Raw genomic sequence first — 14087 nt, 5'->3', positions numbered from 1 at the left:
CTTCCTGGAAACAGCGATGCGTTCCTGCAAGACTTTAAATAACACTCGCGGCCGCCCTCGCTCATTTGATAATGGATCTCTCCTCTCTCTCTTCTCCTCGTTCATATTTCTCCCTCCGACGCTTTGTCATTCTGCTCTATGGCTTTAACTCTCTGAGGCTATTTATACCATTTGCATGAAAAATGCCACATAAAACAAAATCGTACCACTGCATAGATTAAGGAAACTCACTTTATAATGTTTGATTAATTTTGACTACCTTTTCCATAATAAATTAATACAAAATGCGTTTCATCATATGTTATGGAGATGTGTAATACATAAAGAATTTCCCATGCTCGACTTTAATCAACACTTTAAACCAAGTTCCATTAACAGCCATAAAATTCTTTTAAATTCTTCATGGGCATCCAGACAACATGAACTGACTCCAAGGAAAACAATTTCATATTTTCACCTTAAATATTATATTTATGTGGCAGTAAATAAAAATTAGCAGGATTTTGCTTCTAATTATTTTGATCATTTCTAGGCAAGCGATTTTTTACATAAATTAAAGCATATCTCTAATTAGGAAGAGTTGGTATAAAATATTCAATGACGAGACAGAGCTTGACATTTTAAGAGCTCAGCTCAGTCCCAGCTCAGTGAGTGAATTTTAGCTGCTTCACACCCCGGTGTCCCCGTGGCTGCAGCGTTAGGTCGGGAAGAGCAGTGGTAGGCCTCCCGCCGTGTCCTGGGACTGCTCTGCGCTCGGCTGTGACGGCGATGGTAGGACTGCTCTGTGCAGATGGAAGCACCAGGCTCACGGAGGCTGTAACGACGACAGATGCCAGGTCTCCATAAAAATGCCTCTTTATTAACGTGTCCGTAGGCCGCGCTGTCCGTGTCCAGGGGAACCTCGTGCTCTGCAAACAGCTCAGCCAGCAGACCCGTCACAATGTCAGTGAAGGTGTGAGTCTGGGGTTCATCCCAGAGGCAGTCCCCCCCCACCCCCGCCCACCTCCTTCCACGTCCTCTCTCGCAGCCGCCTGGGGCCTCCGCCCTGGGAACGGTGCCCACTTGGGCTTGGTCCCTATAGTCCTCTGCCTCCTGCTCTCCCAGGGCCCCAGGGCACAGCCCCAGCAGCCCCTGGTCACGCTGCCAGGCCCTGGAGGGCCCGCCTCCCGCCCATGTCAGCGGCCTGGGTCCCAGCCCGCCAGCCCCTCCGCAGCGAAGCGGGGAAAGCACTCACCTGAGTCACAGGCCTGACTCCAGGGCCCCAGCACACGGGCAGGCAGCACCAGGCACTCTAGCCTCCTGTTTACACAGAAACTGTCACCACCCCCCGCCCCCCCCCCCATGGGATGCGTTTGCTGTTGCACAAGAACGAATGACGGTGGTAACTAATTACGCTTGATTGATGGGGACTCAGCGCCCTGAGCCAGGGTCCCAGCATCCACGCCTGATTGCCTGTGGGGTGTGCTCCCCCGGACCCAGATCCCAGCACAGGGGGCGGTGTGTGTGTGTGTGTGTGTGTGTGTGTGTGTGTGTGTGTTATTATCACCGAGTCCCCAGAGGCTATGTTTATGCAATGGGGGTAACAGCCCACAGCTCAGTTTTTTTAAAAAATATATTTTTATTGATTTCAGAGAGGAAAGGAGAGAGAGAAACATCAGTGATAAGAGAGAATCATTGGTCAGCTGCCTCCTGCACGCCCTGCCCTCCCCCCTCCTGTGCGCCCCCTGCCGGGGTGGAGCCTGCAGCCCCCACTTGTGCCCTGATGGGGAATCCCACCGGCAGCTTTTCAGTGCACAGGACGGGGCTCCGACCCACTGAGCACCTCTGGCCAGGCTCCCACCCACCCTTCCTGATGCCCGAGCTTGGGTGGGCACGGCGACCACAATTGTAATAACGCTTCCCAAACCTGAGGAAATGTCCTCTGTTTTTCACTTTAAAGCTTAGGGCTTCCACACACCTTCTCAGAAAGACATTCTTTAAAAGAGATAAGCAGGCCTATGTCGCCATTTAACTTGAACAGCATTTTAACCAAATGATGCCAATAGGCAGAATCCCAGGCATGACTGCATTGCAGGCTGGGCAACCAGACTGGTCTGACGTCTCACACTCTGTCGTTGTGTGTTCTCTTTAAACAATGAAACATCACAGACTCTAATCTGCGGGGGATGGAGAGCAGGCCCACGGGCTGCAGGGGCTGGGCGCCGGCGAGGGCAGGGCCGCCCCCTCCCCCCAGGCCTGCGGTCAGGGCAGGCGACTGTGCACGGCCACTTCTTCCTTCTTGTCCCCCCGCAGGACATTGTCTCCATGGTGACACTTCCTCCGGCTCTGACTCTGGAACTCGGGACATTTTCCTCTCAGTGGTTACAGCTCAGCCCGATGGAAGGGAGCAGGGAAGATGGAGAAGCTTCGCGGCGATGGGCGTCGCTATCACACTGCCCCTAACAGGCGCCCGAGCTTCCTTTCCACCAGCCCTTCCTCGTGCCCCTGCAGCATGGAGCTGCCCCGCCCCCACCGCCAACCCCCACCGCACCCCCCCCTCCCCCCGGCCCTGCACCGTGTGTGTAGATGTCAAAACCCAGACCTTCCCGATTTTCCACTCAAGGAAAACCTAGGCTCCTTTTTAGCTGTAAGTGTTATTTATTGCAGAGCAGGAGCTGGTGGCGAAGGGTCTAACGCCGGATGAATTATTTCTCCAGGAAAGCGAGAGTCACCGGCCGAGAAGGGGGCCCAATATCCACCAGGGGTGGGGGGACGTGGCAGAAACACTGTAGGAATTTGTGACTTGAATTTTATTGATTTTCATTCTTATGCAGTTTCATGCTTTAAAAATTAATGCTTCTAATTTTCTTTTTAAACTCAAACTTTCAATAGCCATCGAAAGCAGTGACTATTGCAAATGCAATAGGAAGACGGCTTCACAAGAGCATTTTGAGGCATGTTTGTTTTTTGGAAGGGAATGCCGTGAAACGGACCCAAGAGAAGTAAGTGTGAGTGTGGACAGCAAGTGGAGCTTTCCTTACCGACACCCCAGTGGCTGCGAGGACGTGGCCAGCCCTGTGGGGACAGCCCTGCAAGCCCAGATTCAGTAGCGAATCTCTCACAATAATGCAAATGTCTATTTTAAATTGAGAGGAATTAATAAAAACGTGTTACAAACAGCCACAGGATTGTCTGCAGAAATACTTTCAACAAGAACATGTTTTATTTGTTAAGGTTCTAGACGGTTTTCTAAAATTTCCCAAAAGGAACTTAAACCTTTTGTTTCCTAGTCAAGCCTACTCTAAGGTCCGATATCCTAGCCCCGCCCTCATACCCATGGGACCCGCCCAGGGGTTCTGCTCATGCGCAGTCCATGCCTAAGTGGGGCGAGGGTCTGCAAGTGGACTGAGCCCTGATGATTGTAGGTGTTGGGCATTGTGTTCAGCATTACAGGTGTTGTCTATGGCTGTATATCGTGACTAGAGGCCTGGTGCACAAAATCTGTGCACTGGGGGAGGTTGTCCTTTAGTTCAGCCTGCACCCTCTCCAATCTGGGACCCCTTGGGGGATGTCTGACTGCCGGTTTAGGCCTGATCCCATAGGCCTAAACCAGCAATCGGACATCCCTCTCACAATCCGAGACTGCTGGCTCCTAACCACTCGCCTGCCTGCCTGATTGCCCCTAATCGCTTCTGCCTGCCAGCCTGATCTATACCTAACTGCTCCCCAGCTGGCCCAATCGCCCCCAACTGCCCTCCCCTGCTGGCCTAGTTGCCCCTAACTGCCCTTCCCTGCTGGCCTGAATGCCCACAACTGCCCTCTCCTGCCAGCCATCTTGTGGCAGCCATCTTTTGACCACATGGGGGTGGCCATCTTGTGCCCACATGGGGGTGGCCATCTTGTGTGAGGGCTTGACAGCCAATTTGCATATTAACCTCTTTATTATATAGGATCCTATGCTCATTTGTACTGTTGTGTGGTGTGCTGTGATACTGCATGGACAGTCCATTTATTACTCACTATTCTAGTTGATGGAATTTGGGCCTCTCTAGCTGGTCATGACTAGTGTTACTGTGCTCATTTTCTCATTGCAGCACATATACAGTTATTTCTCTTTAGTATATACCTAAACGCATGAATGCTGAAGTTATATGATACTAAAATATTCAGCTTAGATTCTGAAAAATGGCTTTCCAGGGTGATTCCTACCAACAGGAGAACATTATTTTACACGCTCCACATCCTTCCCAACATTAGTATTGCTGGCAGTCTTTTTAAAATTTTAATAATGTGCGGCAATTATGTATTTGTTTTATTCTGATAACTGGTGAGGTTGAGCATTTTTTCTCATGTGCATTGGTCATTTGCATATTCTATTTTGAAAAGTGTTTAATTATCTGAATTCATTTTTCTATTGTATTCTCAGTCCTTTCTGTTGATTTGTAGGAGCTCCTCTGTGTTCTAGAAGATGGCATTCCTTTTGTGTGTTACCAGTGCCTTCCAGTTCGTATGTAGCATTCTCATTTGGACAGTGGCAGATGCCATTCGATGAACAGAAATTCTTAATTTTAATTTACCCCAATTTAGCAACTCTTTTCTCAGAGATAGATTTTCTTCCTGAGACATATGATGACCTAAGACCACAAAGATACAATTCTGAGTTACTACTAAAAGCCCTTTAGTTGGTTAACGTTCAACCATGTGTTAACAATCCATCCAGGACTTTGTGTTTGCATCTAGTGTGAGGAATGTATCAGTTTTTCTTTTTCCATATGAGTAACCAATTGGCTCTGCATCATTTATTTAAAATGACACCCTTTCCCTGTGGAATTATAGTTGTTATAAGTCAAGTACCTAATATGCAGATCTGTTTCTGGACTCTTAATTATGCTTCACTTATGAACATGTCTGTCCTTTGGCCTATGCCACACAGTCTTGACAGCCAGAACTCAATTACAGAGTCAGGCCATTGAAGAGACTACCAGACCACACAGAGTGCACGCACGGGCAGCTCTAATCAAGATAAATGACACGGAAGGGAGAAGGAGAGGAAGGTACATGAGTTCAGTGTTAATGAATCAACAATATACATTCAATAAGTTGTATTTACACAGACACATACATAAAACAAGATTACCTATTGCTCTTTTTACAAAAATATTACGGCCAGAGTTTTGAAGGAAACTAATGCTGCACTTACTCAGAGGAGCAGTTCAGTATTAACTGGTTAAGTGTCCATGCCAACTTTCTGGAACCTACCTAGAACAAACAATGAGAACAAAATGTATACATACAGTATGTGTGTGTTCCACGCTTTTTATTATTAACAGTTGTGTTTATTTACTTTGCTCTGTTATTGTCAGAAGGAGAAGTTTTCTATTTTATCTATTTTTGTTTTTCAGTCATTTTGAAGTGACATCGGGAAGTGTACTATAAGCAGTGTGAAGGGAAGGTGACCAAAATTTGTTCAATATCATTTACTAAGTACTAATTAACAATAATAGTTATTTAATTTTTAAAATATTTCTGTTCTATTGATAGTCTTGTTTTACTAGTTATTAAATTGGGGGTGAAAGACCTGAGGCACCTGGCTGGAGCCTGGCTTTGGACTGAAGTCTGTTGGCTGCGCAGCCAATACTCTTACTTGGACTGCCACTCACTCATCCGTCCGGTGTTCCCATCTGAAATATAATCCCGAGTAGTCCTTCATGCACCAGAATGTTGTGAGCCTGAATTAGGGGATGTTAGTGTCAGAGAAACACAGTAATTGCAAAACAGTGCTTGTCACATCAGATCTGTCAGAGCTCCTCTCTGAAGTGCATTTCCTGGGAAAGTGGCAGGAAGCCTAAGGATCTACAGTGGGTGTTAATGAAGGGCCAGTAGTAGCTCAGAAATCAATATATGACACACTTCCATGCTGACGCGCTGTGATGGTTCTCCTTGCAGTGCGTCACGGAGGACAGTGGCTTTAGGGCTCTCCAGTGTTGTCGAGAAGGCCCTCTGGGAGTGTTAATGCGAAGTTTCTCCATTAACTAGGAAGATGAAAACCGGGCACTGGGCACTGAACATATTTTAACACATCACTCAAGAGGGTAAGGTCACTTCTCCAATGTTATTCGCTCACCCTTGGGTGTTTCCATGTGATGACTTAGAGAGAAATACCCACCGCACTCATCAAAATTAAGGACTTGCTGATTCACAGTGTCCAGCAAAAGCCCTATCATTTATCCACAGTCCTAACATCAGGGGATTCTTGCACATGCTCCGGGCATGCCTCAAGTCATCCTGCCAAAGTGCTTAGTCATATATTACACTAATGATCTTCCCTCTGGGCCAGTACCTTCTCCTCCTGCATTTTCTGTCAAAGCTGGTGTCACTGGTTATCAGAAACCCAAGCTAGAATCTTGGAAGTGATTTTTGATTCCCCCCTTTTTCTCACCTACATAACTGGGCAATAGTAAATCTGTATATTTTATGTTCTCAGTTTCCCAGGTGCAATTAACTACACTAAGTCCATATTAGGAATTCCTTAACTACGTGGATTGTCATCCCTTCCTTTGATTAGCATAGGAGACAACGAATTGACCTTCAGGCCTTTAACTTGGCCCTTAAATCCAACCTCCACAAATCAACTTGGTGGTCCTTCTGAAGCACAGATGGTGTGACACTCCTCTGCTAGGACCTCTGCTGCCCAGAGCAGATTGCCTGGGTCACTGTGGTCGTACAGTAAGCATCTGATCAGTAGGGCATTGAAACGACAGGTGTAATGGGCTGCATTTCAGCCACGCTGACTTTCACAGCTCCAGTTAGTGATGAAAGTGCATGTCTACTTCTGAACTTAAGAGAAAACTCGGGAAGGGAGATCTGCTGTAGATTTGATTGTCATCAACTTATAGTTGGATGGTGGTGAGTGTGATTGGTTAAGAGGCTAGAGATGCTTTTATAGAAAAGGAGGCATCCATCACCGGACACTAAATTGATTCCCACTTGTTCTGGGATGTTTGATTATAAGCATGAAATTTCAAACTGTTTTATCATTCACAGAGAAATGGCATCCATGCTAACTCAATGGAGTCCTCTGATGTAGGGCGTGTGTTATTGCTGATGGAAGGTAGTCCCAGAAGGATTTAGCGAGCTGTCTAAGATGTTATGGCAAGGACTTGCTAGAAGAACCGTCATGTGGTCGCCTGGTTGAAGGCATGTGGCATGTTTCCAGGAGGCCACATTGCCTGTGTGTGTGTGTGTGTGTGTGTGTGTGTGTGTGTGTGTGTGGATGCTAACGATGTTGACTCTTGCGCCCACTGGCCACACTGGGAGATGCTACTATGTGTCTGGCATGTGCTTGGATGTGCACTTCAGAGATGAGCCTGGCCCTGCTCTTCCGGAATGAATGTAAAGACAGATCACCAATAACTGAACATAATGATGTGCCGAGTGCCGTTACAGCGGCCCAGGCAGAGACCGCGCAGCCCAGAAAGGCCCTGGAGGGGACAAAGTGAGGGCGCGGCGTGGAGGAAGGCAAAGCACTGTCTTCCCACCTGATGAACGGGTCGCCCACCATCTCCTTCTCCTTCCATCGTCTTCATCCATACAGCAGATGTGAGAAAGGAGATGTCACACATTTTGGCTAAATTTGAAAATAGTACTCATATTTCAAATGGAAATGTTGAATAGGCAGATGGATCCACAAGCCCGAAGTACTGTAGAAAAATTCAGGTTGAAAACAGAAATTTGGGTGTTATTCAGATATATGGTAGAGAAGAGATTGTTTTACAAGCGAAAGCTGGATTGAAGAGGGTTCGAGGACTTTGGGAGATACAGAACCAGAAGTAGCACATATATACGCCCCTTTTGGGGATTTTAACTCTAAAGAGAAAGAAATTCAATACTTATTGAGGTATTGGGCTCAAGTAAGAATTCGCTTTTTTTCTTGTAATTTGAGAAAAATAATTTGAACGCTGATAGAAAACATCCATGAACATAGGAAAACTGACCGGGTAGAAGAGGAGGACGGTATCGATAAAGCACTGACCTTGAGTGAGAGGGTGTGGGACCTAACGCACAACTGGAGAATTGGACTGTAGCTGGGACACAGACAGTTCATCACAGCAAAGGAAGGGAAGGCAGGACAGATAGGCAACGGTCGGTAGATGTATTGGAAAATTGTGGAATTCATCTTATTTCTCCAATGTCTGTCCTCAATGAGTGAGGAAGTACTAGTGAGGTCAGTAGCTGAGAATGAGGACAGTGCGAGGATGTTGAAGTCTGGACGAGAAGGAATGGGTTGTTGGTCTGGGAGAACTGGAGAGCACAAGAACTGAAGAACCACTGAGCCACACGGGCCAGGCTAGACCCAGTGGATTTGGGGGCTCAGGTCAGTCCCATCTAGAGAAGGAGACATGTAGTAGATGCTTCTGTCACTTAGCCAACTACAAGCAACCAATTCAACCACAGGGACTCCTCCCTGCCCACGCTGGATTCTAGGATTTCTTGCTTCGTTGCTCCAAATACCATCTTTTTCAAGAGCCCAAGTGTCTGACTTGGATTTTAAAGCAAACCAGATATAAGTGGGAAGCAGACAAAAGGTAAAGTCACTAAAAAAAATAGCAACAAACTTTTGCGTAAAACAAGAGAAAAGAAAATTATACCAAATTTTTGAACATGTGCAACTTGGTTCTATCCCTTCAGGTCAGAGTTGGTCCATTTAGGCCCCTGCAGCTCCACATCTGGATAAATTCTACTTTAAGTCCCAACAGAAAGCCTGGTCCTCTGGTGACAGAACCTGTGGCGAACTGGTGGTCTTTACAGAATGAATCGTTGTCAGAATCCAGCTGCCACGCTGTCGGTGGGCCACACCAACTCCATGTCGCCCCTGACAGAATATTACACACGCTGCTGTTTCCATGGAGATTCAATGGCTTCAGACTGACGGCCCTGATTGCAGAGCGGCGGCTCTGAGCCTGCGGAGCACCCTCCCTGCTGGCCGGGGAGAGGAGGCTGCAGTCAGGGCCCCGTCACATGCACGAGCTTCTCCGTGGATATTCCACAGGCCACGTGCCTCCTAAACCTGCCAGCGATTCATACATGGAACTAACTCAGACGCGTGTCGGCAGAGGGGAGAGCGAGGTCGCCGGGAACAGTGAATAAATAAGGCCAGTTCAGATGGGAAATGCTCCTGGAGAAGCAACTATTTCACCGGCCGGCTCCCGCACAGGAGGGACGAGGCCTCTTTAACGTGATTTAATGTTTTGTTTTGCGTTGTCTGTTAATGAAACGGTTATTATAAAGTGAGGCAATGGGAAGGTCCCTTGGAGGGGACACAGAACTCTTCACTGAGGGCCTGAGTGACCCCTTTTCACCCAGAGCCCCTCGCACCCATCCGCGCCTGGCACCTTCCTCCGATGCCCTGTGAAGGTCAGGGCCTCAGCCAGGCAGCCGGGACTCGCACTCACCTCCTGGTGTTGCTGAGAGAACCCGGCCGGGGAGTCGGCGGGAGGGGCTGGAGGGCCATCGGTCGTGCTTCCTCAGCACTGGCCACAGGGTCTGTCCACATGGCTGACGCAGCTCAGCAGGACGCTCTCCTGGGCAATGGCCTTGCACTGGACTGTCACGGCTCCCCCGAAACCAGGGGTCTTGTCATGAAACCCAGGCGCAGAGGAGAGCACCTGAACAGAGGTCCCGGGAGAGCTGCTGGGGCTGGGGTGGGGGTGGGGGGTGGACAGGGCTTGCAGGAAGCGCCCCCTTAGGTGCTCGGGTATGAATTTAAAATACAACACATCTGTCGATTTCAATTTTTAACAGCCAAGGTCTTAAGAGCAGCAGGGCTGGACTGGAGAAAGGGAAGGGAGGTAAATCTTGGAGGCAAATGAAGGCCAGGTGCTGCGGTGGGGCAGGGAGCGAGTTGGGATGAGGGCGCTGACAGAATCTGTAGGAGGCCCCATCGTGTTACTCTCTGATCTGGAAGGACCCTATGCAGACTGGAGAGGAGGGCAGTGTTGCCTTTTGGGAATGCGTGCCATTAAGCCCAGGCTTCTTGTCATCACTACACGGCAGGTGTCAGCTCAGGGCCATGGGACAGGGACTCAGCGCTAAGCAGTCTGATCCTGTCTCCCTGGGGGCTCCCTGGAGGCCGCGGAAAGCAGAGCAGGGCCACTGCAGCAGAGCCTTCTGCAGAGGCCGGGCAGCCTGGCTCACACCCCCCCCCAGAGCATCCCCCCATAGGGTCCCACGGCAACGGGACCTGTCAGGTAAGATTCAGAAACACAAGAAGCGTCACGCATACATCCAGCAAATCAAACCAGCAGGAGCCGCGGAAAATTGATTTGCTGCCCTCTGGGGCTCAGCGGCGGGAGAACAGCACAGTGCCCTCTGAGTCACCTCCAGGCGCCAGTGCTTCTGAGCAAAGACCCTGACAGACAGGAAGGCACATTTCTCTCCAACCCCAGCAGCAGCAAAGGTGAGCAAGAACGAGAGAGCTAGGCCGGAGCTGTCCTTAAGATAATTGGTTATAAATACAACCAGTGGCCTGGTGCACAAAATTCATGCACTTGGGGGGAGGGGTCCCCCAGCCTGGTCTGTGCCATCACAGTGAGGGGCTCCTCGATGGATGCCCCAAAGAGGTAGGCTGGAGATGGGGGTCCTGCCTCCATGCCGTGTGGAGCCACAGGACCCCCAGATCTCGCCACTCAGAGCCAAGGGACCCCTAGGCCTCCCTGAGTGGAGGCCTCTGCCAGGCCATACCTCTGGGCTACACAGAGGCCTCCACCAGGCCCCGCCCCCAGGCTGGGCCACGTGAAGGCTTCTGGACCCCCAGCACAGGCATGCAGAGGCCTCCACTGGGCCCTGCCCCCGGGCCGGGCCTCATGGAGGCCTGCGGACCCCAGCAGAGTCACTCAGAGGCCTCTGCCAGGCCCCAGGCCTCCTGGTGATGCATTGTGATGGCGTGATGCAAGTCCGCGGCACTGAAAGTCCCCACCAACCCATGCCTGCTGCACACGCAGCCTGCTGATTGGTTGTTATGCATGAGGGTGTCCCGACCATTTGCATATTACCCTTTTATTAGTATAGATATCATTCCAAGAAAGAGTCCATCTACCTATAGAGACCAACGCTAAAGAAAACACCCCCTGAGATCACATACAAAACAATGATTACAACTGGTTCGCCGGTGGAGTGAGCATCTCACGTCCCTCAGTGAAGACCGACACTTGAATTAATGAAAACTTCTGGTTGGACAGACCGTCCCGCAGCCTGGATTGCGATCTGTGCGTGGGGAACAGAGGAGAGAGCAGCCCCCTAGGCAGCCCACATTGCTCACAGCACAGCGTCAGGCCAATCAGCCCCAGCCTGACCCTCTTCTGTCACCGTCTGTAACAGCCGGACCGCCACTCCAGCTGGGTCAACGAGGTGGCTTGAGGGGATTTCAGGAGCGGAATCAAGAGGGCCCGTGGGGTGATTGGATGGAGAGGGGGAGGCATGGGAGAGAGTGAAGGGTGCTCCCCTCGCTTTCCGCCTGGGGAGCCCAGTAGATGGTGGCACTGCGCACTGAGTGTCACTGAGATGGGGGGAGGGTTCGGAGGCAGGGCCCTGCGCCTGGGAAGGATGCAATGTAACATCCCGAGTTTAAAGTGCCTCTGGGACATGAAAATGGATATGATTGGAAGGAAGCTGAATGTATATACTAGTGTATGGAGAGAGATGAGAAATAGATATGGAGAGAGGAGAGAGAGAGAGAGAGAGAGAGAGAGAGAGAGAGAGAGAGAGAGAGAGAGATAAAAAGATAGTCATAAAAAAAGGATAGAACAGAATGCAGGGTGTCTCAAAAGAGAAGACTTCCTTTCCTAGTGATAACCCTGCTGTGTGCCTACAGCTGCTCAAGGCCCCTCCCCCGGGAGAGCTCCATCTGGAGTAAAGGACAGTTCCTCGGGGAGCCTCCCCTAAACCCCCCCCTCCCCTGTGGCCTGGGTCCCTCTAGCCCATATGTCCCAGCAACAAGGATCCCCCCCAGGTGTGTGCCCGTGGGCCATCACTCACCTTTCTGTCCTCTTCTGTAAAATGGGCATGACAAAGGGATTGCATCGTAGAGTTGTCGTGAGCAGTCACTGAGATGCTATTTGCAGAGCGTCCCAAACAATGCCTCCACACAATGAGGGTGTGTTCACGTGTTTGAAACAAAACAAGCATCCACCCCAGGAGCTGGCCCTGGGCATGACCAGGGCCTGAAAGGACTGGCTTAGAAACGTGCCCAAGGCCACAGGGCAGAGCAGGACGCCAGCAGGACCACGCTGTCAAACAGCGCCGGTGCGGCCCCGGACCCGAGCTGATCCTCATCTCCTCGGCGCTTCCGCAGGAAATGTCTGGTCCAGATGCACTGGTCTTGTTGGGGGAAAAGGCTTTAAGATCTTCTCATTTTACCATCAACAATACAAACACAGCGTATCCCCAGAAACGTATACACACATTGATGAATTATAAAGTATGTTTATTGAAATACATTTCATTTTCAAAATTGAGCTCTCGGCTCTTAAAGTGTACATTTTGGGGGACACCCTGTATATTCTAGTATATCGGTTAGTAAGATCTGTTAGCACAGGGATCCTATATTTTATTTACGTTGAAGAGTCACGACATAAAAATGTGAGGTCAAGAATCCAATAACCGCTCTGCATCTAATCCTGCCCAGAGCGGGAACAAGGTGGCGAGCTGGAAGGTGAGCACAGGAATTAGGCACAGGGATTGGAGATTTGCAAACATCTGGGCAGGGGGGAAACTCCTCTTTCTAACATTTTTGGCGCCATTGCTTTAGGAGACTTATTCTACTTCTCAGAATAGGCGTCTCATAAAAGAAAAACTTCCCATTGCAATCATCAGTCGAGTTCAAAACCAACCAAAAAAAGGACATTATTTTGGAAATGTGGGTAGGGTGGCATTGGGAGGAAGTTACACACTGTGGCTCAGTTACACCCGGCCTCTCCTCCTTCCCATGTTTGTCTGGGATTTACCTCATCTTAGCATTTGAGAGGCGCTCTGCTTGTATAACATAATACATTTGTTATTTTTTAAGAAATGGGATTCTCCTCTCTGCAAAAAACTCACAACCTATGAAAACTTTCCCAACCTTGTTATCTCTCTCTCAAATCTATTTCTAAATCCACTGTTTAAAACTATTTGAACACTACCACATCATTGGAATGTTTTCTTTTTGTATTTTATAAAAATGTTTAATAAAATTATGATGCAATTATGTGCAGCAAAATATTTGCACCGGTCCTTAATGTTTCCTTAGGATAAATGTTAAGATAATCTTTTATCAGTAATGTTAAAGCTTTTGGTAAATATTATTAATCACCCCAGAGGAACGATATTAAGCCATACCATCCACCATCTGCTCATGAAACTACATACCTTCCATATGCTTGCAATTATCATTAACATTTTGGTCAATGATAAAGCAGAATTTTATTCTCTGCTTTTTGAAATTATTGATTAGGGTTAAATATTTTCCCAGATTTTCAGTAATTGTAATATTTCTTTTGTATTATAGGTTTGTGCCTTGCTCTTTTCCTATTAAAATTATATTTACATAAATAGACATCTATTATGTTGTTATAATTTTTGACAATTTATATTTGCTTTTCCATTCTATTGTTTTAGCGTGGTGAAGGCCAGGGACAGGGTGGGAGCAGGGTGGAGGGAGTCAATGGGGGGAAAATGGGGACATCTATGATACTTTCAACAATGAAGATGAGTTTTTAAAATGGTGTAGACCTTTAGTTTTCATGTTGTTACGTTTTTCAAGCTTTCCTTTTATCAGTTTCTCAATGTGTTGATGTTACAAAATGCACTTTCCCGGTTTTGTATCCTTACCTGGTACATTTAACCCTTTAATTCGGGTCTACTTCCTGTTTCTGTACGGTGCAAGCTCGAGTTCTCATTTTGTCCGTCACAAAACAACCGGTGTCCCCGAGGAGCTGCCTGACCACGTGCCTCTTCTCTCGGCCGCTGAAGGATGTGGGCTCCTGCCGTTGGTAGATGAAGGTATTTGTGAGACCCTGAGCTCAGCAGGTTCGAGCGGCTGCAAAGGCTCCATCTCGAGGCCAAGGACTCAG

General features: G+C 48.6%; 1 long non-coding RNA gene across 1 annotated transcript; it reads right to left on the bottom strand.

The window, feature by feature from the left end:
• Positions 1-213: 213 nt before the first annotated feature.
• LOC118660319 lies at positions 214-12282 on the bottom strand. Its single transcript, XR_004968868.1, has 2 exons — positions 12013-12282; positions 214-814 (listed from the first exon to the last, which is right to left on the bottom strand). It is a non-coding gene; the product is annotated as an uncharacterized LOC118660319 (long non-coding RNA).
• Positions 12283-14087: the final 1805 nt, after the last annotated feature.

This window comes from Myotis myotis, unplaced genomic scaffold (genome assembly GCF_014108235.1).
Source record: "Myotis myotis isolate mMyoMyo1 unplaced genomic scaffold, mMyoMyo1.p scaffold_m19_p_7, whole genome shotgun sequence".
In the NCBI taxonomy this organism is placed as follows: Eukaryota; Metazoa; Chordata; class Mammalia; order Chiroptera; family Vespertilionidae; genus Myotis; species Myotis myotis.
Note: the sequence above shows the minus strand (reverse complement) of the source record. Positions and strands in the feature narration are given on the sequence as shown.